The sequence below is a fragment of the Trichosurus vulpecula genome, chromosome 1 (genome assembly GCF_011100635.1).
Source record: "Trichosurus vulpecula isolate mTriVul1 chromosome 1, mTriVul1.pri, whole genome shotgun sequence".
NCBI classification, from domain to species: domain Eukaryota; kingdom Metazoa; phylum Chordata; class Mammalia; order Diprotodontia; family Phalangeridae; genus Trichosurus; species Trichosurus vulpecula.
Genome location: NC_050573.1, coordinates 249508968 through 249530517, shown reverse-complemented (window position 1 = coordinate 249530517; position 21550 = coordinate 249508968). Strand labels below are relative to the sequence as shown.

Here is a 21550-nt window from a genome sequence, read left to right as displayed (position 1 = left end):
CCACCCTCTTCTTGGGGATTTTCCTTACCCCTCTGCCTTAGATTTGTTACCTTCCCACATACACATACACACATACTTATTTTTACAAATTTTCTCCCAAGGCTAGACTCTGAGCATTTTAAAGAATGGATTTTTTTTACTGATATCTTTATATTGCCAGTGCCTAGCATAGCCCTAGTGGATGATTAATGAATGCTTGTTGACTGATAAATTGATTGGCACTGAGAAATTATATTCATTTTTCTAATATGTCAGTTGTGTGGCTGTAACAACATGATTGCCACAGAGAGCCATCTGTAAAAGTTTGCCTCTTTCTCTCCAAATATTCAAATTTTACATGCACAAATTATCATCATAAACATTTTATAAAAATGAGAAAGTACATGTTACTTGCTGATTTCTTCTCAGTCACCTTTATTAGTTATAATGTCATCTATAATATTTCCATTCTCTTTTAAAATTTATCCATATGGTCTTTTAAAATTGTGTTGCCTTCAGTAGACATTTTTTCTTGAATGTATTTGGTCATGTCCAGCTGTTCTTTCCACCTTCATTTTCTTGATTGTCATTTCCATTTCCCCAAATGCACATTGACTTCTGAAGTGCTAGAGTCCAAATATAGGGGTTCCGTTGTCATCAGTGATGAGTGGTATCTGTGATTACTGAGCAACAGGCATTGATCTGCGAACAATGAAGAAAAGAAAAAAACCAGGAAAAATGCCACTGGACCGGAGGAAGGCAAATGTGATTCTGATTTTTTTTTAAAAAAAGGTAAAAGAATGGAGTCTTTTACCTATAGGCCAGCGAGCTTAACTTCAGTTCCTGGAAAAATTCAATTCCTGAAGCTAGTCAGCACCTTAAAAAGGAAATAGTAGTCACAAAGATTCAGTATGTCTTGTTTAAGAACATGTCAACCTACAGAGGATACGAATAGGCTGTTTTCAGATGAAGAATCAAAGCTATCTATAATCATATGAAAAATGCTCTAAATCATTGTCCATTAGAGAAATGAAAATTAAAATAACTCTGAGATACCGCCTCACACCCATCAGACTGGCTAACATGACAAAAAATAAAGGAAAATGACAAGTATTGGAAGGGATGTGAGAAAATTGAGACCCTAACACACTGTCAGTAAAGTTGTGAATTGATCTAATCATTCCACAGGACTATTTGGAACTAGGTCCAAAGGGCAACCAAATTGTGTACATCCTTTGACCCAGCATTACTACTACTATGTATGCCAAAGAGATTTTTTAAAGGACCTATATATACAAAATTATTTGTAGAAGCTCTTTTGTGGTGGAAAAGGATTACAAATTGAGAGCATGCCCATCAATTGGGAGAATGGCTGAACAAGTTATGGTATATGATTGTGATGGAATACTATTGTGCTATAAGAAATGATGAGCAGGATGCTTTCAGAAAAACCTGGAATGACTTAGATGAACTGATGCAAAGTAAAGTGAGAAGAATCAGGAGAATACTGTACATAGTAAGAGCAATACTGTATAATGATCAACTGTGAATGACTTAGCTATTCTCAGCAATACAAAGATCTATGATAATTCCAAAGGACTTATGATGAAAAATGCTGTCCACCTCTGATGAAAGAATGGATAGAATCTGAATGCAAATCAAAGCAAACTACTTTCAATTAATTATTTCACAGGGTTTTTTTTGGTCTGTGTTTTCTTTCACAATATGATTAATACGGAAATATGTTTTGAGTGACTGAACGTGTATACCCCATATCAAGTTGCTTGTCTTCTCAATGGGGGGGAGAAGACAAAAAGAGGGAGAGAATGTAGAACTAAAAATTTTAAGAAACAAATGTTAAAAATGTTTTTACGTGTAATTAGGAAAAATAAAATATTAAAAAAGAACATGTCAACCTAGACTAACTTTGTATATGTATTTGCGTGTGAGAGAGACAGACAAACAGAAAAACTAGGGTTATTGGACTGGTAGATCAGAAAAAAACTACAAATATAATTTACTTAGATTTTAGCAAAGCATAGTCCATCCTTTTCAAATGGACAAAATGAAGACAGAAGGGTGATTTGGAACTAATTAAATGGCTACTTCCAAAGAGAAGTCATTAGTGATTCAATATCAAATTGAAAGAGGTCCCTAGTGGAGGACCCCAGAGATCTGTGCTTAGCCCATTGCTATTAACTTTTCTCTCAAAGACTTGGATAAAAGTATAGGTGGTAAGCTTATTAAATTGACCAGTGACACCAAGCTAACTCTGGATGACAAAGTCAGGATACCTCTAAGATTTTACAAGCTACAACACTGAGTTGAATCTAAGAATATTAAATTTAATGGGAATAAATGTAAAGTTTTTTTTAAAAAAAAGAAAAGAAAAATTCACAAGTAAAGGATTCAAGAGATCTGGCTAGCAGCTTGGAAAAAAATCTATATGTTTTAGTGAACTATAAATTCAATATGACTCAATAGTGTGATCTGGCAGCCAAAAATGATAATGCGAACTTGGGCCACATTAGGACAACCATTGTAAAAGGAACGAAAAAGGGGGCTATTGTACTGCCCCCCATCCTGATCAGACCACAACCATCAGAGATGTTGCAATAAGGATTCTTGTCCAGGTACAAGTTGGACTAGATGACCTCTAAGATCCATTACAACTCTGAAATCTGCAATTCTGTTTTCCCTGGGCTCTTGGAAGTCAAGTCTTATCATAGCCTTCCTCACTGGAGTAAGATCTGCAGGGTCAACCTTGGCCTCATTGAGCTATGGAGCTGATACCCCAAGATGCTTTTAGGTCCCTTTTCTTCAAAGCTCTGTCTTTCCCTTCACCAGTGCTTGACAAAATGTATACCCCCATTTCCCAGCGTAACTTCACTGTGACACTGCTTTTCCTGTCAAAAGAAGGATCTGTCCTTTGAAGCCAGGACTTGCATAAAATACATAAGTTTTCCTGTTAACCACAAAAGCAACTCTTCTCAATAATGACTATAACAGGTTTTCAGCTCCCATACCAACATGTTTTTGATTTTTAAAGGTTCCATGTACCCTTCCTATGCATTCTGAAATACTTTTAAATTGAATATAACAGTTTTAAAAACAGATGGTGAACAGTTTCTCCAAGGTACAGAACTGCATGTGTAGCACATAGCACAGCTCCCTAGTGAAGGAATGAAGGAATGAATGAATTTTTAAAAGCATTTACTTAGTATTTATTATGTATCAAGCACCGAAGGAACACAAATTCAAAAGTGAGTCAGTCCTTGCTTTCAAGGGACTTAGATTCTAATTGGAAAGGCCACAGTTAGAAGAGAGAGGTGTCCAGAGAGGAGTGTTTTGGTTTGGAAAGGTTTAGAGATGGTTAATCATAAAATAGTGAAAGGAGGAGACATCTCTAAGATATCTTCCAGCTCTAATCAAAGGAACAAAAGGGATAAGACATTAAATCCATCTATCTGCCTTCATGCATGATCAAACAAACCAGTCCAGAATGCATTTTTTGGTGACCTAATCCCATGGGATTTACATGTGGTCATTCAAGCATATCAGAGACCCAATAAATCAAAAGCAATTACTAGGCATCCCAGTGCCATGGAATGTGAATACTCAAGACTCAAGATGACTGTCTTGATCATTTGGGGATTTTATTTCATTTGCTTTTGTTTTGAAAAAGCATGGCCAATTCCTTTAGAAACTGGATTGGTACCAATAATGAAACTGCCAGCATGAGGCCCACAGTTTCTAAGTATCAATCTTTTTTTAGAGAACACAGCTCTACTACCATGGACAAATTGGGAAAAAGTCAGACCTTTGACCAATGCATTTATTCTGCTTAAACCCAAGCAGCAAGGCAGAAAGAACCCAACTTAAGGAGTTCCTTTCCAGGGCTGTTCTGACCTCATTCCTGACATTATCAAAGGCATTTCAGGCAAACAAACACTCCACAAACTATAGCAATGCTTGCATTTGTCCTATAGGAAGCAGAGCCCAAAGATCGATATTCAACAAATAGAAAAAGGGCTTTTGAAAAGGTAAGGAAAGAGAATTTGTTTAAGCTACAGAGAGAGAAGGACAAACATTGAAGCATAAAATACAAAGATTAAAAACTATGTCAGGCTCCAATAACATACCAGGTAACCAGGAAGGCAAAAGCAAGAAAGTTCTGGTATCCTTAGAAGTTGCAAGAAGAAACTTAGCCTCATAAATCATAAAGGTAAGTCCTTAAAAACTGCCTCCTAGAAGCTTCCCAAATAGAAACATCCAAAAATTCAAGCACCTCCCCATTCCATACCAGCTTCACTGCTATTGGACTTCTTTGGACCTCTCCATCATGCCTTCCTTCCCCAGGAAACCCATCATTGCAAAATATCATTATCCTGCCAGGCAGAATCTAGCTGGTACTCACATCTCATCAGTGCTTCTGACTGAGGGCAGTGCCACTGGCTCCAGGGCCTCTATTTAAGAGAGCTTTCCTTCCTACCCCACCACACTCCACTTCCAGTTTTCAGTTTCCTCTTATGTGTTAACTTTCTCCACTAGATTGTAAGCTCCTTAAAAAAGAGGGCCTGTCTTTTTCTTTTAAATTTTTATTTGTATTCCCCAGGGCTTAACATATTGCTTGGTATATTGTTGTTGTTATTGAGTTGTTCCAGTCATATCTGACTCTCCCTGACCCCCTTTTGGAGTTTTCTTGGCAAAGATGGTGGAATGCTTTGTCATTTCCTTATCCAGCTTATTTTACAGATGAGGTTAAGTGGCTTGCCCAGAAACCTACAGCTAATAAGTGTCTGAGGTCACATTTAAATTCAGGTCCTCCTAACTCCAGGTCAATGCTCTCTCCACTGTGCCACCTAGCTGCCCTGCTTGGTACGTAGGACGCACTCAATAAATGTTTATTGGCTGACACTAAAAATTTAAAGGTCACTAATTATTCTTTCAAATAATACAACTTCTAAACAATGATGTCTAAAAGTAACTCCCCAAAAGAATATACTGATGATATATGCAGAAATATACCTATCTACTATATATAAAGAGATGAATGCATATTACATTTCAATTTACATGCCCGCGACTAAAATAACCCTCCAGTTCCTCTAGCTGTGTGGAGATAATCCTGAGTACTTGAAGACCACAAGCCCAGGCTGGTTATGATCAAGCTAGAAAGACAATGAGTATGGGCCTATGAGTCTTTTCTCTCTTTTTTATTTTTATTCCTTGTTACAAAGACCAGTAACGCACTCTTCTCCCTAATATCTCTATGCCTGTTGAGGGCATCCAGGTTCACAACTTTGGGGTCATGTTTGACTCTTCCCTCTCACTCATCTACTATATTCAATTAATTTTCAAGTCATATCAATCATACAACAATTTTCATATTTACTCTCACTCATGGAGCACCTATCTTAGGCTTAAGGTGAAGGAACCTCACCTCTCTGAATTATTATAGTAGTTTTCCTTTTCTTCAGTATCTAGCTCATCCTCCAACTAGCAGCCAAACTGATACTTCTAAAAGCACAAATTCCACCAATGCCACTCCCCTACTCAAAAGGACCTTTCTAGAAAGCTAGGTGGTCCAGTGGATGAAATGTTGGGCCTGGAGTCAGGAAGGCATGAGTTCAAATCCATTCCAAGAGATTTCTGTGTGACTCGATGCAAGTCTCTCAACCTCCATCTGCCTCAGTTTCTTCATCTGTAAAATGAGGATAACAACAGCACCTACCTCCCAGGGTTATTACAAGACTATATTGAGATAATACTTCTAATAAAAGACAAAATCCTTAACCTAGCATGTATAGCACCCACAATTATGGATGCCACAAACCTTTGTAGTCCTAATTCCATTCTTCTGAAATAGCTCATTAGCTGTTCCCTGTACATAACATTGAATCTTCCAATTCCATCCTTTTTGCACAGGTCTGGAATGATCTCTTTTTTAATTTCCAACCCGCAGAGCCACTTCTAGCATAAAGCCTTTCCTCATTCCCTTAGCTGTTAGTTCTCTCTCCCTCTTGAAAATACCTTACCTTTCTTGGTATGTATCTCTTTTTATTCTTACTTGGGTACATGTTGCATTACTACCAGTAGAATACAAGCTCCTTGAAGTCCAGGAATACTTCAGTTTGATCTTGTATCCCCAGCACTTTGCACATAGTAGATGCTTAATAGACATTTATTGAATAGAATGGAATGGGTAACAGTATACATAATTGTATGGAAAAAGAAGAGATTAGAATTTTGAGAGGAAGAGATAGAATATAATAGTTCAGATTGTCTGGAACAAAGTATGGGTAGGAGAATATTATGAGATAAGATCAGAAAGATGAGTTGAAGACAAATTATAGAGTTACTTGAATTCCAAAACCAGATATTCATGGTTTCTTCATTTTAGCGGAGGAACTGGCCAATAAGGACCTAGGCTTTAGTGCATAAGCTATATTCTCTGCCTGCTGCTAACTCACCAGGAAACTTGTGAGCCTATTTCTAGTAATGCATGATTTGGGGGGCTTCAGCCTTTCCAGCTTCAGAGCAGACATAGATTCTCTCTGATGGTTTCTTATCTTCTTGCCAAATGGGGATGAAATGCCTTTTAATTGGCAGTTGAGCTGGAACAGAATTCGCATTCAAAAAGATTGAAGGGAAGAGCCTTCCCTTTTCTGTGGCAACTTTCAAGTGAGGAATAAGAAATGCTGTGGGCTTCTGGGTAGGAAAAGAAGTAATGACAGTAGCTACCATAGTCGTCTTATCTCCAGCTGGGTACCATGTGGCCATGAACACATAATGATGCTTTTTTCTTTTGTCTCTGTTTATTCTTTCATGAGCCTAGGTGAATACATATCAGAGACAAAATGGACAAGGTTGCATCCTCATGAACTATGAGAGGTTGGAAAAGCCAGCAAAGATTCACTCAGCAATCAGAACTAGAAGTAGCAGTAACCTCCTCTGGTAAAGAACCAGCCCCGAGGAGCAATGTGTTTGAGCCAGCACAGCAGTTAATCAAACCATTGTCTAAGACATTGTGTCTTGCAATCAAAGGAGGTACTCACCCATTGGCTATGTGCCACACCCAGTAGTGAACTAAGAGTGATGTTTTGTAGCCACCACTTTGAGTTTGAGTGTACTCTCCCTAGAGATTGAGTGTATAGAGGGGAAAGTTCATCTTCCAGTTTGGAGGAATGTTTTCAAACTTTGGTCCTTGCTATACGTTCTCAGTAAATATTCCCTTGTAAAAATTGATGTTAACTGGTTTATTGATACTGGGGAGATACTACCTAGTCAACTGATATTGGGGGAACATGCCAGATTGAGGTATTTGTTCAATGGTATTAGAATTCCAACCATTATGGTTGTGTCATAGTAGCTGAATTCTTCGGATTCAATCTGACAGTCTGAACATGGATCAAGAGAGCGAGCCCAGACTGTACATACCTTCAGTAGGTAATTGGGAGCCCCAGAAAGTTTTTGATTGAAGGAATAACAAGAATAGTACATTAGGAAGAATACAAAAATGGTCATAATACAAAGAATCTCTGGTAGAAAAGAGAGTCTTTAAACAGGAAGATCAGTTAGAAGGTTTTATCATAGTCTATACAAAAATACATGTAGGCCTAAACTAAGGAGGCTATAGTGAAAGTGGAATGAGATGATAATTACAAGAAATAGCGTATACACCAAACTGACAAGATTTAGAAACTTACTGGATGAGAGTGGTAATGACGAAGCTAATGAGTCTGGATGGCAAAGAAAGTGGTTGTGTGAATGTTTTAAGAGAAGACAAGTTCAGTTTCATCACACTGAGGTATGTCTTGAGCATTTGTTGCAACCCTTTGGTTATAACCTCCTTGTTACAGCCATTCTATGGTTTAGGTTTCTTGACAGTTTTCTACCATTCTTTTGCATTGGACTTTGTTCTCTTCCTTCCAGCTCTGGTATGTTTTCTTAAAATTCAGCCTCATCAGAAAGCATACCAGGTAACCACATGTGCACTTTTACATCTGATGGCCGTGTCCCCTTCTCATCCATCTGTTACAGTGCAGAAGCTTTCAACATTGTATAGGAGTAGAAAAGAGCAAAGGAAACTCTGGCCAGCATTCTAGGGTCAGATGCCTTTAATTTCAGTCTCAAATTCCTCTTTCATTACTAATTCAAGTCAGCTGGGAGGTGATCATTTTGGCCAGCATGACGTAAACTAATAGAATGTAAACTCCTGGAAGGCAGAGACTATTTCCTTTCTGCCTTCATATTCCCAGAGCCTACTACTTAGTAGGTGCTTAATAAATACTTGCTGATTGATCAAACAGTACTAATTACTCTCTCTTCTCCTCAAAATACTCTGGCTAGATGCCACTTCTGCACATGTTAAAGGAGCAATTTCATCAGCTCCATTCTAGTCTATGACTCCGCTGGTCTGCCGATAATAACAGCATCATTGCAGGAGAATCTCTATACTCCTGTAGTGTGACAATCCTCCCTACTATTCTGATATGATGTTCCCTTCCTCTGCTGTTCCAGACTCCCAACCATTTCCATGTCACCAACCACTGCTTCCTTGGTCAGAATTAAGACAAGGGCGAATAGGCCCCTTTGTTTCTACTCAGTCTCAAATTGTATCTCTTCGAGAGTGGGAGAAGAAAAAAGACATCTTAGAAAAGCTTTAAGCCAGAGCTAATAAAAATACATGCAAATTGTTGACAGTAATATAAGTTGAGGAGGGGACGGTGAAGTGAGGAAACTATCCATATGCAGCAGCATCAGCCTAAAAGATGGTAAGGATAATTAATAATAATAATAATAACATTGATATAGTGCTTACTATGTTCCAGGCATTATGCTAAGCACTTTATATGTATTATCTCATTTGATCCTTACCACAACCCTGAAAAGTAGATAAGTGCTGTCATTATCCCTGTTTTACAGATGAGAAAACTGAGATAAACTGAGGTTAAGTGACTTGCCCAGGGGCACACAGCTAGTGAGTTCATGAGGTCAGAGCAGAGCTCAAGTGTTCCTCCCCCCTGCATCCAAACTAGTTTCCCTGAAGCAGGTTGTAAACAAAGTTAGCGCCAGAAAAGGAAAGTGGGGCAAGTGCCCATTGGAATCAGGAGGTAGAGAATGGGAAGCGAAAGCGACTAAAAGACTCATTCTTGTTCCTCTCAATTCTCCTTCACAAAAGACGTGCTTTTCTTAGAGAAGCCACTTTACACAGAGAGAGGAATTTGATTTTTCTGGTAGGACCAGGCCAAATGCAAAAGAGTGCTGAGACTGGGGAGTCAGGAGACTTACCCGTAGAATACCAGGTCTGACACTCATTAGCTGTGTGATCAGTCAAATCGCTTATCTTCTCCAAGCTTCAAATTCTCCAGCTTCAAAATGGAGGCAGTAATAGTATACTGACTTCAGAAGGTTGTTGTTGGGAAAGTGTAGTATAAACCTTAAAGACATTTACAAATGGGGACTATAATACCTATGAACTTACAAAACTGTTTTGTGAATATCTTAAAGGACTGTGCGTGTGAATTTTTACAAAGTGTCTTGGATTCCTTATTTAAACCTCCCTTTGGAAACTTTTAGCATTTGTTCTTTTTGCAACTTAGATGTGTGAATAAGTAATGTGGAGATGGGTCGAGACAGGTCAGAACTTAAAGAACCACCTCTTTAAGAGATGGAATAGAAAATACTCAGCCCCAAAGTTGACTGTGTAAAAAGGCTGAGTAATAACTTGGATTTTATCTATGTATCTCTGCTTATGACACAACTTTGTAAATTTTTACTTATACTCAAAAACAAGATAAAGAAGAGTTTGAATCTTCCCAATGAACATTTATCCGTAGAATCACCATTTATGTAAATAAGGGATGGAACAAATTATTGTCTCTTCTGAAGTCCTTTTATTCAAAGAGAGCAGCTAGAAAATCCACTAATTCAATAGGCTTTGGCAATTTGGGAGGTGGGGGTTAATAACAAAAATAGCCGAGCTGGTATTCTGCACATAAAATCAAGAGATTCAGACTATAGAATATTTGCTACAAAACAGACTTCAAAAGAGCTTCCTCAATCCCTGACCACCAGTTCCATTTGTAGCTCATTGTCCTAAATCTGATGCTCAGAAAAGCTTTCCCTGAGAAAACACCTTGGTAGCTTGTATTGTCACCTCTAGTGCATTTTGTCCAATAAATTGGGTCAATGTACTCCTTATTTTCTGCCTTTTCTTCTGGCCCATCAGGATCCAGGCATCATTCCAAGCCTGCTGTGTCCCATTCCTGGTTTCACAGAAATTTAAAAAGAAAAAATCAATGAGAAAGGAAGAAAAAAAAAGTCTCTGTATGGCTCAGCTGACATAGCCACAGGCAGGAGCTGGCTGGTGCGACAGTGTATTTATGCACACAGCTAGCCGGACCTGAGACTCGGTTATTTTCTAGTTCACTCTGCCAACCAAGGCAATCAGTTGTCGCAATCAGCACTCGGGGCTTCAGGGCCTTGAAAGAATAAATAAATAAATAATAAGATAAAATAAATAGCCAAGCTGAAAGAGAAGAGGTGATGATTGGTGCTGTGAGTACCCATCTAACAGCAGTGACTGTACCATCGGCCAGGGGCTACAGCAGCCCACTCAATTGCTGACAGCTTTTCTAGTTTATGTGTTGCAAGTGAGCAGATTGCGGCCAGTAAAATCACCCAGGTGCGGAGAAGTCTGCTTCAGGAAGTCAGCCTCCTTAGGGAAAGAGCTCTTATAGAACCTGACATCTCTAGTGCAGGCTGTATAGAGGATGGGTTACACAGAAAGGAGGGTCAGGGAGAGTTACAGTCAGCTTTTGCTTGCTCTTAAAGCGTAAGAAGCCCCACTTCAATGGCTCAAGGCTGACTGTCCACAGTTGCCTAGGAATAGTATTATTCAGCCTGAGACTCTTATTTCAGAAGCGAGGGGGTAGAAAAGCTAAATAGAAACCTACCCAACTTGGCATCAAGTCCATAAATGGACTTGAATAATTAAGAGCAAGCAGACTTTACCATCTCACAGCCAGAACGGACAGCTGCATCCTGGCATCTCCTGTATGGAAAACAATCTGTGAACATTACTATCACATGTGGCCTTTTTTGTTTTATTTGAGAAAAAAGTAAGATCCAGGAGGTCCTGAGGTTTCAAGTAAAGAATGTCAGATTTGAGATTCAGAAAGCATAGATAGGCATTCCTTTAAAGGTTGTTCAAACAAACTGAAATTGTGGACACCTGAATTCAGAAATCCTGGCTTCTTTGTGCTTCTCAGATGACCAGGCTTTGTTTCTCATTCACTGTGGTGGTACAAGCAGCTTTGATGTTGCCCAAATGGAGGATAAGGAGGACAAGATTATTGGAAATTCGGTCTCTATTAAATGTCCTGAGGAAGCAGCCATTGCATTTTATTTATTTATTCATTCATTCATTAATTTATTTATTTGTATCAAAAGGAAAGGAGTGGGGAAGATCTAAAGGACACAACTAATATTTCAGAGGAGGAAACTGAACACTAATGCCTTCTATCCACTAGGTCATGCTGCCTCCCTTATTACATTTAATATTGGAAGATAATAATACCTATTTTCACCAACAATGCTGTGATTTCACAGTCCAAAACTTTGCTCCTATATCCTACCTACTCCTAAAAAATAATCCTAAAGCCTTCCAAAGTTGTACTGTAACAGGTTTTACATATAACTGGAGTCAGTCTCAAACCATACCCAAAAGAAGAGAATTTTTATTTATGCAGGTATATTTTAGTAGCTCAATGCTGTCTTTTTTAACAGAAATTCTTAACATGAGTCTCACAACAGGAGATGGAAAAGAAGCATGATAAGTAACTATGGGGACAAAATAGAAAGGAAGCCATGGGTTGTCATTGGGACACAGTCTGTTATTTGGAGTAAAAGGTTAATTTCATCAGCAGAGAATTACAATCAGAGCAGGAATGGCAGTAATCAAACAGAAGTGGCTGGGGAGGACAAAACACATTGAAAAGTAAGAGAAAATTGGATAGAACTTGGAACAAGTAACAGATAAAGACATGTTATTGAATAAGACCTGTAGAGAGAATGCATGACCTATATGTTCCCATTTGATTAAGAAGGTGAGAAGTAACTGGGAGGGTTAGGGGAAAAAAGACAGAAAAGAAAAGATTGTCAACCCATGTGAGCCTCTCAAGTGTTATGGAGATTAGTGAAACATTTTTCCCATTCCTACTCTTTTTTTTTCAATATCAATATTTTTCCTTTGGTCCTTCCTATGAAAGGAAAATGGCACACTGCCATTTTAAAAGCCAGCTGGACAAAGGATAGATGCTGGAGGAGTCCACTTTGAGTGTTCATAGAAACAGGTTTGGCCTTTTTAGCCCAGTAACTGCCTCATTTGGCTCTGGATATGGAAACAGTACAGCCCCACTACCACCAGCCAACTAAGTAATGTAATAGGTGACTCATCTGGCTAGATCAAGGTCTGTATGCAAAATGTGACTACCATTCACTCTCTTCAGGTATTTGTTTATGCCATCAAAGAGAGAGGTCAAGAGAAGGGCAGTGGGAGGAAGCCAACACTTTGACTGGTTTGTGAATGAATGGAGGCTGTTTTTTTCTATTTGGAAATGGTTATTCTACCTACTTTCTTCTCCCTTCATTCATCAAACAGTTTTTAATCAAGACCAAAAAAGGATCTATTTAGAAAGAAAAAAACTAAGCATTTTTTTTAATTGGCTTTCAGATTTTTTTTAGTTTTATGTTTACTAAATTCACTTACCAGAGCTGTCAAGTTAAAGAATTCCAAGGACAAAATATAGACTCTTAGAGCAGAAAGAGACTTTAGAAAATATGTAGTCGGGCTATAGCCTATTGTCAATATCTTGGTCACCTTTAGCAACAATTCGTATTTATTAAGAATTTATAGATGCATCACACCTGATCAAGAGATAATGCTTTCCTGGTCTATACAAAACTTCTACTCATCTTTATAACTGCAGGGCTTTGAAAATATTGAACCCATCAACATGAACCTAGAAGATGTTAAATTAATTTGGTAGAAAGATAATGCTAATGTGTGTCACAAGTCTCTAGTCAGGTTGCCACAAATCATCTTGAATTTATTTTACTATATGCATGTATCATCATTACATAGAATATAAGCTCCTGGAGAGCAAGACTTTCATTTCATCATTTGTTTTGTTGTGTTTTACTCTGAATCCGTGCTGTCTAATGTAGCCTCATGCATAGAAGAACTTAAGAAATATTTGTTAAATTTTCAAATGGAATTAAACCCTACTAAAATATCACCTAGGTCAGATCATAGAATTATTGGGTCTTAGTTGAAAAGGACCTCAGACAACATATTGTCCAAGCCATAGCTAAAATGAGCCCCCTCTGCCATGAGGGACAGTGAGATACAGAATTCATGGAAGTTGTTATCTATGAAACAGTGAGCAAATCACTTACCATTTTTAGGCCTCAGTTTCCTATTTGTAAAGTAAAAGCATTAGATTAGATGACCTTTGGGCTCCCTTCCACTGTGAATCTATGATCCTACAGACATCCTTAACCAATGGTCACTCAGCCTACTTTTGAAGAACTCCAGTGATGGACAACTTACTATTCCCTGAGGCAAATGCATTCTACTTTTGAACAGCACTAATTAGGACAGGCTTCCTAACAATTAGAGCTAATTAGAGACAAAATGGAATTGAGATGAGCAAGGTGTAATTACCTGTAAAGAAAACAGTAGCAATGACCTAAAGCATTTTTTTCTAATTAATAGTAATTGAAAGGTGGTCAGGTATAGTGGATCTCAGAGCCAGTAAGCCCTGGATTGAAGTACCACCTATGATATATATTAGCTGTGTGACCCTGGGCAAGTCATAATCCTCTCATTTCTCTAGGTGTTAAAAATTCTAAGTTGCAGAGAAGATGCCAATCCCGTTGTTTAAAGGAAGCTTCCTTCTTTTAGTCCTTATATCAATGAAATCACAGGTCCATTGCCTATCCCTATCCCTTATTACTAATCACCATCAATGGTCATTTGTATTAAGTTGTGGTATATGATTGTAATGGAATACTATTGTGCTATGAAAAGTGATGACGGAGGTAGTTTCAGAAAAACCTTAAAAGATTTATATGAACTGATGCAAAGTGAAGTGAGCAGTACCAGGAGATCATTGTGCATAGTAAGAGTAATATTGTATTTGATCAACTATGAAAGACGTAGCTACTCTGACTAATACAATAGTCTAAAACAATTCTTTGGGACTCATGAAAAATGTTACTCATTTCCAAAGAGAGAACTGATGAAGTCTGAGAGCATATTGAAGCATAATTTTTCACTTTATTTTTCTTTTTGTACTATGGCTATTATAGAAACATGTTTTGCCTGATTTCACATGTTGATATCACATTGCATGCCTTCTTAATGGTTGGAAAAGGTGTGGAAGGTGGGGAGAGAATTTGAAAAAAAATTTTAAAATGTTAAAATAAATAAATAATAATGTTAAATGGTCATTTGCACTGAATATTTAATTTCTCTCTTGAGGCTCTAAACATGATTTTTATTTCTTAGAACCCCATTATAAAATCACTGAGAAGGCAGCCAGGAAATTAATTTGAAAATAACTGATGGGATACCTTTTGCCTTTTCAGGGAAAGATCTACTGCAGACCTGCACAACTTGCCACCTGTGGGCTGCATACAGCCCTGGGGCTACTTGCCTCAAGCCAAAGGATTTCCCTACAGCCCATGAATGATGTAGAGGAAAACATCCTTTGTATGTAGAGGAAGTCTTTTGGCAGGCTACAAGTTATGCAGACCTGGTCTATAGGGTTAGTTTCCCCTCTTCTCTGGTATTTTCCCAAGTCTTTAGAAAGATAACACTAGATACATGACTGGTGTACAAGCACAACCACTGATTGGCTTTTTTTTTTAATTTTGGGTTTTTTTTTTAAAGCATGGATAACCTATATGTACTATAAAGTACGAGTGAACGTATTCAATTCAAGAATATAACTCTCTATTAAGTGTATGTGCATATGTTTATTTAGACAAGAGCCTAAACAGGTCTGATCCACTATCTACAAACTACACCTGTCAGGAAGTAACAAAGCTGTGATCAGTCTGATAATAATTACTGTCAGCTGGCCATGGACCTCCCTTCTCTCCAAGAACCCCCAGCTAATTCCTCTTCCACCCACTCACATTGATACGAAAATGAAATTCCTTATATTTTCACATGGGGAGTTTGTACCACATATTGCCATCCCTCCGAGTTTTTTGTCATCTGAAAATTTGATAAAGATGCCATCTGTGCCTTTATACAAGTCATTGACAAAAATGTTGACTAGAACAGCTGCCCTCCACTCCAGCCCTGCCTCAAGGATGACATCCACCCATTAGTCAATGTTTCATGGGCCTAAGCATTCATTTGGTTCTAATCAAATCTAATTTACCAGTGCCCAAACTACAGATTTTTCTAAAAGAATGGGGCAAGTTGTACAGATATGAGAAAATCTCTGCATGTCCACAGCAGAAATTCTACCATCCATGTGGATTATCAAGTCTTCCTATGAAATCTGCAGAATGCTACAGGCTAGAAGAGGACTAGATTGTGAGCAAGGAGGACAACTTAAGTTACTCTTAACCCTGATACATTCTCATCTCTCCTATTGCTGTTGTTGAATGATTCCATTTCAGTCATTTTGGACTCTTCATAACCCCATTTGGGGGTTTTCTTGGCAAAGATCCTGGAGTGGTTTACCATTTCGTTTGTCAGCTCATTTTGCAGATGAGAAACTGAGGCAGAGTTAAGTGATTGCCCATGTCACACAGTTAGTAGGTATCTGAGGTCAGATTTGAACTCAAGAAGATGAATTTTCCTGATTCCAAGCCTCTATTCACATCTCCACCTAGCTGTCAGATAACACACAGGAGGCACTGGAGGCTTGGATTCCAAGCTCTAACAGGTTTGCTCTTGATCTGGTCATACAGGAAAGACAGCTTCAAAGAGGTTAATAATAAGCTTTATTCTAGTCTAGTTTTCTCTAAGACAGTATTGCTGATAACGGAAGCACTACAAACTCCTACAGTATTCCCTAATCACCCTTCTTGCAGGGGCCAGCGAGAAGGGAGGAACAACTACCCCTAAATCTCAATGGAGCCAGTTAAGATGGGTACAACTTGTGAATTCAACCCTAAAGCGTTCCCCTAAATCCCCTCAAGCCTCAATGGGGGCCAGTTGAGGCAAACACAGATTCCCCCTTCCCAATCCTTGATGGGGGCCGATGAAGGCGCACAGCATTCCAGCTTGTGCATTGAACCACAAAGGTTCCCCAACTCACTGACCACTGACCACCTGTTTTATAGGGCATCAGACAAAGAGGCATATTGCCAGCAATAGCCTTACAAGCTTACATCACCTCATCCCTATATCTCACTGCACAGTCGCAGTGGATGTTTACAATTTCAGCACACATGTTTATATTATTTATCTTTATATAATGCTGGGCAAGCATGGTGGAGATGCTTTGAACCATGAGCCTGGGAACTCATATCTAATACCTGGGAAACAGAGATTGTTATGGCCACAGATCCTGGGAAACTGAGGTTGTTATGGCCATAGATCCTGGGAAACTGAACTCTAAGAAATAATAACAAAAAATCCACTTTACACACACTAAAATCTACCTTGCTGACACTAAAATTCACCTTACTTACACTGCTCAATCTCTCCTATATCCAGTCTTAGAGTGCTCCTAAAGATATGGGGAATATCATCGCCAGAGAGTCAGTGAGTGTTCTATTCAAATATTTATCTTATTTTTTTCTGTGCATAGTAAGATCCAAGACTCTTGGTCAGACAGCTAGATAGGATGGTTTTGGTAATGAACACACATCACATAGAGAAGAGCCTACACATAGTACTTCCCATAATTTCTACATTATATTGATGCTATCAATATGACCTTAGCAATCTCCCATCTATCACTCATAGTAATGTTACCATGAACAACAGCACATTGTTGTTACCTAGAGGCCAGATGGCATTGCCTAGAACAGTAACACTGGTTGGGGTCGGGGATACTTTTTCTTATTGTTTTGAATACAATGCTTACCCACTTTGACTGGCTGTTTCCATCAGCAGTCCAGATATCAATATCTTCACCAACAAAAATAGACCAAGTGGCCTATATCAATTCATGTTCCAAATACTTGCCCCCTGTGCTCTAACTTAACCTGGCACTCATAGAATGAGAAAGGACTATATAAGAACCAGAGTGTAGAAATAGGTCTATCTATGTAACTTCTTATTTTGCCTCATACATAAACAGTGCAGCTGAAACTTTGCCCAGCTTTTCATCATTAATGACGACAGGACACCTTTTGTACCATTATAAAAGTACATATATATGTGTGTATGTATGCACATAAATATAATATAAATAAATACATAAAAGTACATATAAGTAAGTAATACATCATTAGGTAGTTCTAGATGTTAATAAAGAACAAAGTAGCAGTGTGCTATAATAGCTAGAACGTCAACCCTGGAGTCAGGAAGACCCAGATTTGAATCTCACCTTGGACAATTATTAGCTCTGTAATCCTGAGTAAATCATCTAACATAAAAAATTGAGATAATAGCAACTACCTCAAAGGATTTTTGTGAAGGTTAAATTTGATAAAGTACTTTTATACCTCAGAATTACAAGAATCAATAATTAATGTTGTTATATCATTATTATTAATAATAAAAAAGTTTTAGTATGTGATTTCACTGGTATAGGTAATTCCAAGCAAAGAAACTCCCTCAATCAATGCATACTGGTAACTCTTCTCCAACTTACCGTTTTAAATAATTACTTCATTTACTGAGAAGTTAAGTGATTTGCACAGGGTAACAGCTACTGAGTGAAGGGTGAGATTTGAACTCAGGTCTTCCTGACTTGGGTCTCTCTTGTCACTATACTACAACTTCTATTATTAATATTGTTATTATTAGTATTATTAATGATACATATAGCGTATGTGGATGGCATGCTTCAGCCAAGTATGCTCCTGTTTTTATTGCAATGCGATAGACTTTTAAGTTGTTTATTCCTCAAGGGAATCATGAACACAAAGCACTTGCATAAAGAAATGGAGTAGCTCTACTGTCTAGCCATTTTTAAGTAGGAAAAAATACAATATGCATTCTCACAAAAATCACAGTTTTTCCTTCATGTTCGCTAGCCCCCTTCCCCAATCTTAAAAGCCAAAGTGGTCTTATGAAAAAGGCATAATTGTCTGTAAAAGGTCTAGAATTTTATTTTTTGATCACTGAATTCTGTAACATCAATTAGCGTGGCTTAACAGCATGTACTCTGTATAGACTTACCCCTCACGCTTCAATTTCACATGGCTACAAAGAAGTTGGAAATGTCACAGGTTCAGTAGGCATGACCCTGTAGATTTAGAAATGAATGAAAACACATTTGATAATACTAATGTATCCCCGAATCCTCAAGAACACAAGCACGTTGAATCATGTTGCTTATTGATTGACTCTTTCAACAACATTTACTGGGCTCCTATTACACACAGGTAAGGCACCAGAGAGGACAAAGGGCTGAATCAATCAGCAGATATTTATTAACCTCCTACTGTGTGCCAGACATTGAACTAGAACTAAAAAGACAAAAATTAAAGTGTCTGCCCTCATGAACCTTGAAAAGAAACATTCCCTGCCTTAGGGATTCTCTAACTTAGTAAAGGAGATAAAGCATTTATATCAATAATAAAAGCAGCATATGATAAACAGCCAGAGTTCTAAACAAAGAATTTTAGGAGTTTAAAGGAGGAAAAGATATCTCTCCCCTGAAGAGAGTCAGGTATTTTTCACAGAAGAAATAGCATGTTTGCTGGTCACTGAAGAATTGGATGGGATTTCAAAAGGCAGAGGTAGAGGAGCACAGGGTATGAACAAAGATTAGAAAGAACAATTTATGTTTACAAAACAGCAAATAGTTCAGGTTAGCTGAAGTTATACATAGGGGAGGAGTGTAAAATGTGATACATCACAGAGGGCCTTGAATGTAAGTCTAAGGAATCAAAAGCAATATAAAAAGTTAAGGCTTTTTCTCATTTTTCCATTGCATTTAAACAGTTTGTTCTATAATATATTGAACTGAGGGGTATATTCTTTCTTCTTAATTTAAACCAATTTTACTATTTTTATTATAATAGAATTTTTCTACTACTATTGTTTTTTTTTACCTTTTAAAAATTTCACTTTCCTAAAATAGATCTTTGTTCCCAGTGAAAATGGACGTTCCCTTCAACAATGTTGTTTGCCACACATCCATACCAGCCTATCCTGTGCCACTCTTGCCAATCACTCTCATAATTTTGCCACCAGGGTTCTAATCAATATGTTGTGGTTCTTTCTTTTTTTGACAAGACAAGAATATTAATGAAGCACATGAGTCATCCAACAATTATCCCTTGCTTCAAAACCAGCCCATTTTCTTTGGGTCATATCTTTTACTTCATTTGTTCTTCATAGTACCTTATTTTCTCTGCTGAAGCCTGTTCTCACCAGCCTCTCTCATGTACCTTTCCATTGCCCCTTGACTGATGCTCGATTTTAATTTTTTAGAAATTGTAGTACGCCATGATTCAAAGTTATACTATAGCAACCTGCTGGAATATTTTTTTAAATGGGCTTTCATTTCAGAAAGAAGCTTGGAGATACTAAAGGAGCTTTGCAATTTTTCAAAGGCAGTCCTGTCTACTTTTCTTCTATTTAATTCGGTTCCAAACTCATTGTCCATTTACATTTGTCAAATTTGTCTAAGAGATAAACTAACCAACTAATTCTACATAATTTTATGGAGAATTAATATTTTTTTCTCTTGTGAAATTTCTACCTATTATATCTGCAACTGTCAAATTGTGGTGACTGCTCTTTCTTGATGGTGTAATTTGTTATAAAAGTTTAATAGATCTTTTTCCTTTGTTCATCTATTTGTTGTCCTCCCAATTTCATCTTTAAATGGCCCTTGGTTAATTTTGTTTAGTTGGGTCTCTGTTGCCAATTTGTCTTTGGACTGTTCTACCACCCACTATTTTTCTGTTTTATGAGGTGATATTACTCATAATCTTCCACCATCTTTCTTTGTAAGATGTTCCGAATGAATTTTTATTCTAAAGAGGTGTTACCATTGGATGCCATATTACTCTCCTTGGCAAGAAAGATAAGCTTTTGCTGATCAAGATGCTTTTTAGGCTCTTTGGATCTTATCATTATGGCAATTGATTGAACATTTTTATGAAGTTATTGTAATTACTGTGTTATTTCTTCCATCTGTATCCTAATGTTTAATGATAAAAAATTGTTAAAAATAAGTCAAGCCAGAGTCATATTAACTGCACACCATAAATTTATTCTCATCTTTGTTTGCACTAATTTCAATCTCTCAAAATAACAAGTCATCAGTCTGATTGATTTATGCAAAGGGCTATCAATTAACAGTGTTCTTATTTATTCAATTATCCTTCTCCACATCCTCCTCCTTCTACTTCCCCACATCTTTCTCCTTCTGCTTTTTCTTTCCTTTTGCTTTCTTTTTTTTTCCTTCCTCCTTATTTTCCTATTCTCTTCCACTCCTTTTTTTTCTTTCTTCCTTATTTGTCCTCCTTCTTTTCTACTTTCTCCTCCTCCTCCTTCCCTTACCCTTGTCCTTCTTCCATTCCTATTTCTTCCTTATCCCACCAAAGAGCCCTCTGAGGAACATGGGAACATGCAATCAACCCAGTCTAGAGAAAGAAAAATTCTATATTTCTCCTTGAATATATCTCACCAGAGGATAAAGACTATTATCTCGTACTCTGTCCTGAGTTGAACAACAGTAGATGAGATCTGCATGTATGGAGCAATGATAAGGTATCATGACAAGCTAGCATGGCTAGCTAGGTGGCATGCTAGGTGGCTAGCATGAAATCTTGGGGATACTTGGTCAGAATGTAGGCAAATCAAGGCACTTGGGAAGGGCTTAGGAAATTTTGTTGCTTAGGTTTTTTAAAAGTCTGATCAGGTCAGTTATACACAAATAACAAGGAGACAAAGTTACGTACGCATAAAGTAAGCAAAGCACTAGGGAGTGGGTTATTGAGTAGCACCAGGAAGAGTTTTTGGTGAATTTGTTTCCTGAGGAATACCTACCTAAAGCGAAATACTATGCTCTGGCATGAGTAGCTCTGTTTTTTTTCAGTGGGTCTTACCTCTGAGGCATCACCCCTTTTTAAAAGGCATTACCCCTTTTAAGTCTTTTTACTTTCAATTTTTTGCAGACTTACTTTTTATTTTATTTTTCCAATTACATGTAAAAAAAGTTTTAACATTCATTTTTTAAATCTTTGAGTTCTAAATTCTCTCCCTCCTCCCTCTTCCCTTTCTTGAGAAGGCAAGCAATTTGGTATAGATTATACATGTGAGGTCATGCTAAACATATTTCCATATTAACCATGTGGCAAAAGAAAACAAAGACCAAAAAAAAGTTTTTTAAAGTATATTTCAAACTCT

General features: G+C 37.7%; 1 long non-coding RNA gene across 1 annotated transcript; it reads right to left on the bottom strand.

The window, feature by feature from the left end:
• Positions 1–418: 418 nt before the first annotated feature.
• LOC118843671 lies at positions 419–18491 on the bottom strand. Its single transcript, XR_005009932.1, has 3 exons — positions 18365–18491; positions 794–856; positions 419–681 (listed from the first exon to the last, which is right to left on the bottom strand). It is a non-coding gene; the product is annotated as an uncharacterized LOC118843671 (long non-coding RNA).
• Between the last annotated feature and the right edge of the window lie 3059 nt (positions 18492–21550).